The sequence below is a fragment of the Mirounga leonina genome, unplaced genomic scaffold (assembly GCF_011800145.1).
Source record: "Mirounga leonina isolate KUSES-001 unplaced genomic scaffold, KU_Mleo_1.0 Mir_84, whole genome shotgun sequence".
Classification (NCBI taxonomy): domain Eukaryota; kingdom Metazoa; phylum Chordata; class Mammalia; order Carnivora; family Phocidae; genus Mirounga; species Mirounga leonina.
The window spans coordinates 1,888,399-1,901,583 of NW_023270827.1; the positions used below are offsets into that span (position 1 = coordinate 1,888,399).

Genomic DNA, 13,185 nt, shown 5'->3' on the forward strand with positions numbered 1-13,185 from the left:
TTGGAGAAGACAGAAGTAATTGGAAATTGGAAATTGGAAGAGGGTCTGACCCACTCCCCCAGTCACAAGGAATTTAGCAAGTTTAGGGAGGGTAGCGTGCAGAACATAGCCTAATGATCAAATCGCCATAGGCATAAAATGAAGGCATACGAGAACAGTGTTAAAGTAAGATCTTTCGATCAAGAAAGTGAGTGGTTAATTTACAAACTGACTGAGTTGTTGCTCTGAAGACCAGTCACAACACTGGTTTACAAACCGTAATAGCACCACCCAAACCAACATGAGAACAGGCAACTCTGTAACCAGAGTATCCAAGTGCAAGAGCATCCACTCTGAGAAGACCTACCTTATAAAGATTTCTCTCTACACGTTATCCATTTACTAGTTTCAAAACCCAGTTTTACAGTCTGGTTAAATCAGCGTTGTTCAGGTTTTACAGCGAGAAGAGACAACTTTCTTATCATATCATGATTTTCAAGACACTGTTCAGAAAGCAGCACAACCCTTTCCTCCACAACACACACACACACTACAAAATGTCAAAGTCATTAGCTGTTTGTACCCTAGATGTGGAAGAAGGAATTTCCCAGATGATTTTTAAATTCTGGGGCAATTACTACGTACAGTTTCAAGAGTCAGAAGTAAGAATCAATCTGCCAAGCAACTATTAGGAATGGAATTGCTTCTGCTTCAAAGTACATGCTGGATTAACTTCTAAAGTAGTTAATTACTGTTCAGATCATGCTGTGGTGACACATGGGCTGCATAGAAAGCTGCTGCCCCCTGGGCCTAAGGAGATCGGAGAGAAGGAAGGTCACGACTTCTGTTATCTTTTAGACTGTGTCTAATGGGACTAGCTTAAAAGCCGAAAAATCAAAAAGCAGGGTTTTTGTTTGTTTGTATGTTTGTTTTAGCCAAAACAAAATAACAAGGTTTTTTGTTTCTTTAAGTAAATTAGTTGTTTAAACGAATCTACTACTGGTTGTTTGATCATTATAAAGATTTTAACCAAATTGAAGCTGTCAAAGACTCAGGAAGTAGCCAAATGCTTTGGTTGAATTACCTTCAGATCCATTTCGACTTTGATAATGGGCTAAATATTCCTAGTGGAAGACGGTAGAATACAGAATCCCCAAATTCATTTCCCTTCAGAAGTACCAAATGGGAAGTGAAGAAAACACTGGTCTCAATGGAAAGATTGGGAACACGGATGGCACGTGGCAGGCCTGTATTGCTGTTTCCCCCATTTCGGACCCAAGACGATCCCCATTTCTCATGGCACTCTTAACTCCCACCAAGTGTGCACCTGGCTTCAGAAACCTTCTCACCACGGTGCTGTGGAAGACTGCTCTTGCTGCAGGACTTCTCTGCCTTTAGTGCGTGCTTTTCTTGGTCACGCTGCTTTGAAGAATGAAGAGGTAGACCAGATGAAGAGTGGTGGGCAGCAAAGCCAAGGTTATTGAGTGATAGTACAAAGCCCCCGAAGAGCGAGGGAACCCAAGAGAGTTACTTTGGAGTTTCTAAGGTTAGGGTTTTTTATGAGCTCCTTTGCAGAACTATCTTAAGCAACCAGGGTGTGCTGAGTCATGCCAATCAGGGCTTTGGTCATGCATTTGTCTACCTATTAGGTTAATGTTTATGTGCTGATGGTCTTTTTGGGCTGACATCTGGGGGCTGATGTCTTAACTGCCCGTTGCTTGTGATAGGGACAAATGCTTTGTGGTTGGGGCGCCAGGGTGGCTCAGTCGGTTAAGCATCTGCCTTCAGCTCAGATCGTGATCCCAGGGTCCTGGGATCAAGCCCCACATTGGGCTCCCTGCTCAGCAGGGGTCTGCTTCTCCCTCTGTCCCCCCTCCCCCGTTTGTGCTCTCTCTCTCTCTCCCTCTCTCTAATAAATAAATAAAATCTTAAAAAAAAACCCCAATGCTTTGTCGTTAATTGTTTTATTTTAGGAAGTTCTGCAGAAGCCATTTCTGCAAAGGCTGCAAAGCAGAATGCTAGTGTGGTTCTGTCTAAGCTGAAAACAGGATGTTAGTGCTGTATTGTCTTAGCTGTCCTGACTCTGTATTTCCTTGTTGGGGACCCTGGTCCTAACTACCTAACTGTCCAAGTAACTCCTAACACTACTAGTCAAATGGACTGGACCTGGAGATGAGACTTATTTACAATGTCTGATTTAGAAAGAATATAAACTCAAGGGGGAAAAAGAAACCACTAGAAATAGACACTCATCCTCAGAGTTTGTCAATGTCTGCCAAATCTAGGGGAAAGAACCTATATGGTGCATTGACACCTCTGATGGATTTCAGTCTCAGGATACCTTATCAAAATACTAAAGTTGAAGAGGCCGAAGTCACCCTGTTCTATGCCCTCACTTCTATGACTCAGGAAACTGCATCAGACTTGAACGGTGTCAAGCTGAGCACCTGGGCATCCTACTCCTCTGTTCTTCCTCCATCTCATGCTCGCCTCTACTGACCAAGTGCTGGGCTCAACAGATCTTTAGTGCCTTGCTTATATTGCCTGTGTATTTATATATAGACTTGTATGGATTATTGTATGAGAGAATACCGCATGAAAATGATTCATTAGTAAATTAGCAATTTTATCAATTTGTAAAATTTTTTTTTCTTTTTACAGATTTATTTATTTATTTGAGAGAGAGAGTGAACAGGGGGAGAGACAGAGAGATAGAGAGAGAATCCTCAAGCAGATTCCCTGCTCAGCGTGAAGCCTGGCCTTGGGCTCCATCCCAGGACCCTGAGATCATGACCTGAGCCGAAGGCAGACGCCTAACTGACTGAGCCAGCCAGGCGCCCCAATTTGTAAAATTCTAATCACAACTTACTTCAGAGGTTAACTTATTGGTCAAAAACTGCACAACCTAGTTGTCTTTTGATTTTTGAATAGCAGTAAATTTAACATCTTTGAACATGGACAGAAAGAAATTGAACAAGATTTCACAATGAAAATACCAGTTTATAAAAATTCAAAACATAACAGGGATGATTAAATGATATATAACAGCTTCCTAGGATTTCAGCATTTCCTATGCTTACTAAAATTTCTAATTAAAAAGGAAGACTCACTAGTGTTTTCTTTTTTTTTTTTTTAAAGATTTTATTTATTTGACAGAGAAAGACACAACGAGAGAGGGAACACAAACGGGGAGTGGGAGAGGGAGAAGCAGACTCCCTGCCAAGCAGGGAGCCTGATGCGGGACTCGATCCAGGGACTCCAGGATCATGACCTGAGCTGAAGGCAGTCGCTTAACCAACTGAGCCACCCAGGCGCCCTCACTAGTGTTTTCTTAAGGGTTCAGAAAAGTACTATTTAAGGGTCTTTCTAGGACCCACAGAGGAGGCAGAACACAGACCCCTTCTCCTCAGGCTTCCCTTTCACTAAGAAACAGTCCTGACCTTGCCATTGACTTCTTCCCTTTTTGCCAGGGTTTGTAAGGTTGACTTTTCCTCTTGATGCCAAAAGCAAAGATAATAATACCAACCCTCTGCCACATAAATAAGAGGTCTGCTACTTTATTTTTAAAGATTTATTTGATAGCGAGAGGAAGAGCCAGTGGGGGGGGGGAGGGGCAGAGGGGGAGAGAGAGAATCCTCAAGTAGACTCCCCAGTGAGCACAGAGCCTGATGCAGGGCTTGATCCCAGGACCCTGAGATCATGACCTGAGCCGAAATCAAGAGTTGACCAGTTGGCTGCTTAATTGGCTAAGCCCCAGATGCCCCAGAGGTCTACTTTAAACCAGCAGCTCTCAACCTTGGCTACAGTTAAAATCATCTGCTTTTAACACTCCCAGACCAGATCAATTGAACCAGAATCTCTGTGGCTGGACCCCAGACATTTATAGTTTTTAAAACTCCCCAGTGTTTCCAGTGTGCAGTCAAGTTGACCAGCCACTGACTTGAACCAAAAGGATGAAATGTTACTGCAGGAGCATCATAAATCAGATGAAGGTCAGGCCCCAGATGCACTTCCGAGATCATGAGAGCCACACCCCACACTGTCTTTACTATTCTTGTTGCACATCAATGGAAATATAGCATCCTCCTCTAGCGTATAAGGAGATCAGGAAGCAATCCCAGGCTGAGGCAACAGATAAAGAGAGCCCGGGGTTCTGGAGCCAGCCAGTATTACCTTGCAAAGTGCAAATGTGAACATTTCTTCTCCTCTTCCTAGCTTGCAATTGACCATGGTGGGAGTATTTACACCATGGAAATTGGCAAATTCTACCAACTGGGGCTTGTTTTGCCCTGGGGAGCCAGTGGTTACTGAGCTGACTAGATCTCTAGTTCCGGACCCTAGTCAAACCTGGGAAAGGGAAACTTAAAGTCACCCTTGCTTCATTAGCAAGTCTGAACTTATATGATGTATATTACTGCTCTTTTAATTATTGGCTAAAAAAAGGGGGAGTAGGTGCACCTGGGTGGCTCAGTTGGTTGAGCTTCCAACTCTTGATTTTGGCTAGGGTCGTGATCTCGGAGCTAGAGCTCTGCATTATACTCCCTGGGAGTCTGCTTGAGATCCTTTCCCTCTGTCCCTCCCCACCCCCCACTGGCTCAAGCTCACTTGTGCACTCTTTCTCTCTCTTTAAAATAAATAAATATAAATAATTATTTTTAAAAAATAGGTGGAGTAAACTCAAATAGCAAGAAAAATTAGGAGTTTGCTACTACCATTATGATCCTGGTAGCTTCCCTGGTGAGTAGGAGAGGACAGCAAGAATTTAACATGGCCCAATACATCCCTTTTCCTTGTCACTTTTGTCTAGGTGTCTGTTATTTATTTATTTATTTATTTATTATTATTATTTTTTAAAATATTTTTATTTATTTGTCAGAGAGAGAGAGCACAAGCAGAGGGAGCAGGAAAGGGAGAAGCAGGCTTCCTGCTGAGCAGGGAGGCTGATGTGGGACCCGATCCCAGGACTTTGGGATCACGACCTGAGCCCGAAGGCAGATGCTTAACCGACTGAGCCACCCAGGTGTCCTCTGTTATTTATTAAAAAAAAATTTTTTTTTCTGTTATTTCTTTAGGTAGAGAACCAAGATAAAGGAAAGGTGGATAGTTATTGTAATAGTTAAGTTATAGTATAAACTGCTCTAATATGGACACTCCAAACCACAGTGACTTAGGCAAAAAAGAAATTTTTAACTGTCATGGAAGTTTCCATAGGTAAATGGTCCAGGCTGTTATGGGAGCTTTCGCCTCTGACTACTCCCAACTCCTGTCATCACATCTGCATACCAACCAGTCAGAAGGGAAGAAGGAGTAAGGGGAACACATACCTTTCCCATTAAGGACACAACCAGGAGTTACATCACTTCCACTCATAGCCCATTGGCCAGAACTTTGTCTTCATGGTCGCACCTAACCCTAAGGGAGGCTGGGAAATGTAGTCTTGACTAGGTGATGTGCCCAGCTAAGCCTCAGAAAATTTACTATTAAAAGAAGAAGGCGAGGGTGAATATTGCTGGATAAGTAGAAGACTTAGCCACACCATCCTACTTGTTTAAATGCAAGTTTATGTGTTGTCATGGCTGGAGGTAGAGGCTTAGAAGGACAGTACTTTAAAACATTTTATAGACTACAGTATGTTCTCAGGGTTTTCAAGTACTGACTCTTCCAGGAGCTTCCTAGGTTAGTAGAAGACATCATTTCTGGAAATTCACTGGAGATCATTTTTAGAGTTTATTTCAATGTGCACGAGCGAAAATATTGTGTATCATAAAACCTGGTCTTAGACTTTCCAATGTAGCATTTTACTTGAAATATTTTTGGCCGGAATAATTCTTTCAAAGACCATTTTATTAGGACTTATGAAAACACATGGGATGTTTTTACAATCACAAACTACAAAACCGTAGAGCATAAATATGCTAAGTGTAAATAAATTGGAATTAATGTAATTTCCAGTCTTTCCCTCTCCAACTCACTTTACAGTCATCACACTAATCTTTCTTTAAAAATCACTTCTGTCATAGCACTCTTCTGTTTAGAAACCTTAGAGCCTGTGTTTTAAAGTCAAATTCTTCTGCTTGGCACTGTGGGGCTCCATGTACGTGTGCTAGGGTCCTAACTAGACACGCATGAAAGAAAACAGAGGACTGATCAGGAACTTAGGAGTCTTGGATTCCGGGTGGGTGACATTGGACACAGCCACATTCTGGTGTGGCTCCAGGGAGGCTGACCCTGAAACTAAGATCCAAGATTGACTAGACCAGCAAGGAAAAGAGCCTTCTTTAAAGTAGTTGTGGAGATCAGCTTCTCACATTATTCTTGATGATCCCTGCCTTCTGATGTGCACCCCCTTGTCTAATCCCTTCACCTGGAGTGCAGGCTGTATCTAATGACTTGCTTCTAACAAGATACAGCAAAGGTGACGGGATGTCACTTCTGAGATTAGATTACAAAAGAGCAGGCCCTTTGCTCCTATTCTGTCTCAGGCTTTTCTTGCCTTCTCTCTGATGAAGCAGGATGCCATGTTGTGATCTGCTCTGTGTAGAGGCCCATGTGGCAAGGAACAGAGAGCAGCCACCAGCCAGAGGCCATGTTGTGAGTAGCACTCTTCAGAGGCCTGCATGGCAAGGAATTGATGCCTCCCGTCAAGAGTCAGCCAGGACCGAAGGCCTGCCAACAGCCACAGGAGGGAGCTTGGAAGTACATCTTCCCCTGGTCGAGCTTGGAGATGACTACAGTTTCTGCTGATGCTTGAGTGCAGCCTCTTGAGAGACTCTGCGCCAAGGAATCCAGCTAAGCCGTGCCCTGGTTCCAGACCCCCAGAAACTTGTGACAGTGAAGATGTTGGTGTTCTAAGCCACAAAGTTTTGGGATGATTTTTATGCAGCGATAGGTAATGGATACAGTAGTACTAGAGACCAAATATCATCTGAAAATGTAGGGGAATTAGGAAAACATTAATTAGAAGTTAACGCTATTAAAACTGAATTTAATTTTGAAAATCACATGCACAGTCAAAGTCAATAAAAAATTAAATAACACCAATAAATCTTGGTCTAGTGACTAAGATTTATGCTCAGCCTTTGGCCTTCAAAGGAACATGTTTGATCTTCCATAGAATGACTGTTGTTCTGGCACAATATAAAATTCTGTCTCCTCAAGAATTGGGAGATAAAAGATCTGAGGAACACATTGGTATGTAGGCCAGAAATTATTGGTTTCAACCACTTTCCTGATCGTTGTGATGAAAAAGAAGAGGAACCTCATTTTTATGAATATTCTAAATCTACACTGTCCAGTACAGTTGCCACATGTGATTATGCATATATAAGTTACAATTAATTAAAACTGAGTAAAATCTAAAATTCAGTTTCTCAGTCATACTAGTTTCACTTCTAGTGCTCAAAAGCGTCAACAGGCAGTGGCCATAATATTGCACAATACAATATAGAACATCTCCAAAATTGCTGAAGGTTCAGTTGGGCGGCCCTACCGCAAAGTGCTTTCATGATGCCTAATACCAGTGTTCACGAAGCTTGTTTCACTATTGTTCTCTTCACGTATCATTAAAGCAATAGAAGATGTCAGGTGTTCTTGGCTACTCAGGAGGAATCAGCAGCTCAGCCAAACTGGAGGTATTCTGAACACATTGCAGAGCATCCAAACTGAGTGGGAAGAATTTATGTTCTAAAAAGCATTAGAAGGCTGGTGCCATAAAGGACTACCAAAAACTCAGTCTTTAGTTGAGCTAGTGGGAGTCACCACCAGCTCTCAAACATAGGCCAACTCACATGATCGCTCTGGGCTTTAGTTTCCATATTTGTCAAATGAGAGCAAAAGGGCTGATAATCCTCAAGTTCCTTCAAGGTCTAAAACTCAATGACTATACAGCCATCAAAGAGAAGGAAATCTTGCCATTTGCAACTATGTGTATGTATTATGTGGGGTGTATTATGTGGAGTGTATTATACTAAGTGAAGTAAGTCAGTCAGAGAAAGACAAATACCATATGATTTCACTCATATGTGGAATTTAAGAAACAAAACAGATGAACATTAGGGAAGAGGAGAAATAAAATAAGATAAAAACAAAGAGGGAGGCAAACCATGAGAGACTCTTAACTACAGAGAACAAACTGAGGGTGGTTGGAGGGGAGGTGGGTGGGGGGAAGGGCTAAATGGGTGATGGGCATTAAGAAGAGCACTTGATGTAATGAGCACTGGGTGTTATATGTAAGCGATGAATCACTAAATTCTACTCCTGAAACCAATACTACACTATATGTTAACTAACTTGAATTTAGATAAAAACTTGGAGAAAAAAAAGTAGAAAATAGAGAAAAAAACAACAAAATAAAACTCAATGACTATATATATTACTCTAATGAAAAAGTGGTTACCTGTGTAAATTATTTGATGATTCACAGACGCAGGGTTAGGAGTCCTACAGCTGGTTTAAAACTGCCTCCTTCAGGTTTCCTCCTTCGTCCAGCCTCCTTTCTTCTTCCTGGATGATATCAGGGCACAGCAAGGAGAAGGGGGGAGGGAGTAGGATTGCACATGGGGAGTTCATCCACCTTCCTCTAAAGATCCGGCCATTCCAAACTCCTAGTCACCTTGCGCATCCCTCAGTGGGTCTTGTAGGGCCTTGGGAATTTCTTTAACCTCACGTGACTGCCATAGGCAGCCAGGCCTGGTGGTCTCTCAGTGCTTTCTCTACTTAAGGATACTTTACCACCATGTCCACTGCCCTGGGGTTACTTCATGTCTTGGGCTAAGATGCTTGAGGTTTTCCTCAGCTACTATGTCTTGAAGGGGGAGAAACAAGTCCTTGTGCTCTGGATTCTCTCAAATTTTTCTGTTCATTCCAAGTATTTCCCACTCCCCACTGGCTCCTGGATTTTTAGGTTTGTCCCAGGGTGGGAGCTCCCACATTCACATAAGACCTCTTGCCCTTCACCTCACTTCCCCTTCATGTCTAACCAAAAATGAGTTTCCACCTTACCCTGCCTCTCTACACTGTTTGTTTGTTTTAAATATTTTATTTATTTATTTGAGAGTGAGAGAGCACAAGCAGAGGGAGGAGCAGAGGGAGAGGGAGAAGCAGACTCCCCATTGAGCAGAGAGCCTGATGTGGGGCTTGTTCCTGGGACTCCAGGATCATGACCTGAGCTGAAGGCAGATGCTTAACCGACTGAGCCACCCAGGTGCTCCTCTACACTGTTTTGTAGCAGACTTTCCTCTCGTACCCTCTACAAGAATTCTGAAAGCTTCCACACTTTTAGGTTGACATGTGAAAATTTTTATCTCATGCTTAATAGTTGCAAAAGATGTTACCTCTGTGTATTTTATATCGTATATATATGCTCTAAAAAGATTTTTGTTAAAACCTTAGAACATTTGATTTTGGTCCTTCAACGTATGGAAAATAACCATGCAGAACCTAACTGGCAAAGTCAATTTTTCTTATCTAGCCCGTCAGCCAAAGCAACCATACTTTCTGTCTGGACAAGTCTGGATTTTATTTCTCAATGTTTCTCAAAGTCAATGTTTCAATATAAGTCCTCATGACAACCATATCACTTCTGAATTCTAATTCAAGGAAATAAAGATAAATAGATGAGGCACTTAGCCATGGATGACGCTGCAGCCTGGATGAGTTGAGGCCCCATGGCCCTCAGTATTTTCCTGGGAGCTCACCTGGAGCTGCTCCCAAAGAACCCTCCCTCAGGGGCATGCATTCTCCAACTGTCCAGTCATTTGGCGACCCAGGGGTTTTTGTACCCTTGGGCAATGTACTATTGTAGGATTCTGGACAATGAGAGGTATGCTTTTCCTTTGCAAAGGAGGAGACTACTTTGAAAAAGCAGGGTAATCTGCAAATTCTAAAAGTAGGTTAATTTTAGGAAAGAATACACATGGAAGTTGATTATTTTGAAAACCGTTCCCTTAAAATCCCCAGTGACCACGCATCCCTTAGCAAATCTTCATGCACTCCCAGAGGGACACACACAGCAGGGTGAAGACCAAAGCATTCTAGTGAAGTCTGAGCTCAGACCCCTGAGCTTTGCTCTTTAAGTGTTGAAAAGAAAACTTTTTGAATTTAGGCAAAACCCTTTTTTTTCTCTTAACAAAGCCTGGAATTATCTTGCTGTGAACTGAAGACATTTAGTCTGACACTCTAAGCTGAGTAATGACTTTGTTCTACTTAAGTATGCAGCCTTTCCCCGAAGTAGTCAAACCCATTGATCCAACGAGTGAGGGGTCATAGGACAACACCACTTATGGGGAATGAAAATTACTCTGGTTTAATATTTCAAGGACATCATCTTTCCTTTATCTTTCACTCAGAATGGGGATGAAACGGACTGAGTTGTTACAGAGCAGAACCAAAGGCACGGAGTCAGTTGCAGATTGGGGGCTGCTCTGAGCAGAGCTGGAACAGTGAGAGAGGCTGTCCCACTGGGGCCTGGGCCTGTGGAACCCTAGCAAGATGGACCCTCCTCCCTAGTTTCCACCAGGTGAGGGTATAGAGCTATGACCGAGAGTTTGGCAAGTTCTGGTCTTGAGGTTAATGCCGACTCTGGGTGCTGTTTCTTAGCATGTCAGTTGAGATTTAAAGTCACCCATGACTGTGATTTTCACTAAAAAAAAATTAGAGTGGGAGGAAGCAAAGCAGAAGAGGCAAGGAGCTGTTAACATCACAGGGTAAAAAAACCCCAAACAAACCAAGTTAACAGTCTCATGGTGCACTAGGTAGAAAGACCTCCCGCTGGCCTCTCTCAAAGATGGCAGCAGTGGTCCCAGCCTCTCTCTAGCTTGTGAAATGCCCTCTCTCCTCATCTTTCTCTGCAAAGCTCTCTCCCATTCCCTTCAGGAAGAACACAAATGATTCCCCTTGTCTCATACAGAGCACTTGATCATGGGTATACTCCATGGTCTTAGGGGCTCACCGCACCCTACTGCCCCCCAGTATTCTGTATTTCTCCAAACTCTATTCCCATCCCAAATGGAATTCCGCTGTCATCAGAATTATCTTGTTATACTTGGAAAGTAGTGAGTTTCCCATTCATTCATTAATGAGGTGATGGTCTGTCAGAATCTTCCAGAAGGGGTTCCAGCACTGGCAGTAAGAGGGTGGGAGTGGTTGAGTTGGATGAGGGAAGCTTTTACTGTTCCTTCTACATCAAAACTCTTGGACTCTACCCTTCAAGTTGAGATTTTTAAAAATGAAAATAATATTACTGTTGGTTCTAATGATGAAGGTAATATGTGTACATTGTTTTAAAAAGGCAGTTCTTACAAAAACCTAGAAATTCAAATAATTCACCCAAATTTCCATCACCCAGAGAAAAGCACTGCCATTTACATTTTGGCATACATCATTGGAAACTCCAGATTCATACAGTATTATTTATTTGCTGACTTATTTTATAAAAATTGGATTGAAGCCTGCCACTTTAGAACCTGTTTTTTCCCCAGTGAATATATTTCCACATCAATGATTATAAACCTCATCATTTTTAATAGCTACAGAGATTTCTGTGACTTACTTAACCAACATCCTATTGTTGGACATTTAGGTTGTTTCCAGTTTTTAGATCATGCTGCAATAAGGATTCTAGCACATAGCTGGTAAAAAGAGACTTTCTGAAGTTTCCCTTTGCTGAAAACTTTTGAAATTAACTACTCTACCACACATTTTACCCTTATGGGAATCTATTTTTCTTCACTTTCTTAAGTTCTTTAAGACACAATTGTAAAGTCATTTTTAGAAGATGATAGTTATCTGGGGCGCCTGGGTGGCTCAGTGGGTTAAGCGACTGCCTTGGGCTCAGGTCATGACCTGGATCCAGGTCATGATCAGGTCAGCCATGATTGAGTCCCGCATCAGGCTCCCTGCTCAGCAGGGAGTCTGCTTCTCCCTCTGACCCTCCCCCCTCTCATGCTCTCTCTCTCTCTCACTCTCTCCCTCAAATAATAAAAAAATAAAATCTTAAAAAAAAAAGAAAATGATAGTTATCAAATCAATACTATGTTGTTGTATCATTAGATAAAGGCAGCTCTTTAAAAATTTAAATAACAGGCTTTATTTGCATACACTCCAGTGTAATATGCCATGTAAGGAAATATTTCCCGTCATTATTATTGGTAAACCTCATAAGGATAATTTTTTATCAATTTGCAGCTCAGTTATCACTCTAAGAAAAGTTGGAATAATCTCCATATCCTACAGGGAAATCCAATTTATATGAAGTTATGTATCCATAAAGAACAGCTGGACTGTGATCCAAATGACTGTAATGAAGCTGATGATATTTAACAATAAAGTTTTCTGTAATTAAATTGAAGTGAACTCCAAAAATTCTACCTAGAAAAAAAGTTCTCAGCTGCCCTCAAATCTAATGGCAGGATTTCCTCTGGAGAGAGAATTTTCTCTGCTAATGCTTTGGGGTTGATTAATCTGGGTTTGTGCATGACCTGGTGGCTCTATTAGTTCGATGTACCTTTCTGGGTCCAAATATCAGAAATCAGCTCATGCTAACTTAGGCTAAAATGAGAAATATGGGAATGCGGAGGTGCCTTGTCAGTGGGATCTTGGGGAGGTCCTGACACAGGGACCTGGAAAGCTGGGTAGCCGCTGAGGCCGGGAGTCAGACTGCTTCTCTGCACACCCTGACTCCTTCTCTTTGCTGGTGCCCTGGCCTCTCCTGGGTCTCTGCTGCGGGAAGGGCTTGCCCCACAACCCAGCCTCACTTACCTTTTACAGGTCTAGCTCTCTGGAGAAGGAAAGTCAGTTGATCTTTTGCCCTCTCTCTCCCAATTCCAAGTGTAGAGAAAAAGGAACTCTGGCCTGGATCAGATGACTGCCCCTTCCTTCCTCAACCAACTGTGGCCTGGAGGCCAGAGCACATCCCACAGGATGGCTGCCCGGGAGGCTCAGCCGCTGGAGTGGTCACTGTGAGTCGGGAAAATGCTCCGAAGTGTTCCCTCTGAGTATGAAGCTTGAGAGAGAGGCGAGTCCTACAGAAAGTCAAACGCCATTAGATTATAGGTGTTGGTTATAAACTTGGGAATCGATGAGATGGTGTAGTTAATTTTTCATTGTGCGGAGTAAGGAGGGAAGGACATGCACAGAATCCTGAGGAATCTGACTTGAGGGCTGAGCAAAGGAAAGGGAACCATTTCTCCCAAAATAAACCTGACTTGT

General features: G+C 42.5%; 1 long non-coding RNA gene across 1 annotated transcript; it reads right to left on the bottom strand.

The window, feature by feature from the left end:
- Window positions 1-5,987: 5,987 nt before the first annotated feature.
- On the bottom strand, window positions 5,988-12,796 carry LOC118002864. Its single transcript, XR_004677195.1, has 3 exons — window positions 12,736-12,796; window positions 8,375-8,481; window positions 5,988-6,904 (listed from the first exon to the last, which is right to left on the bottom strand). It is a non-coding gene; the product is annotated as an uncharacterized LOC118002864 (long non-coding RNA).
- Window positions 12,797-13,185: the final 389 nt, after the last annotated feature.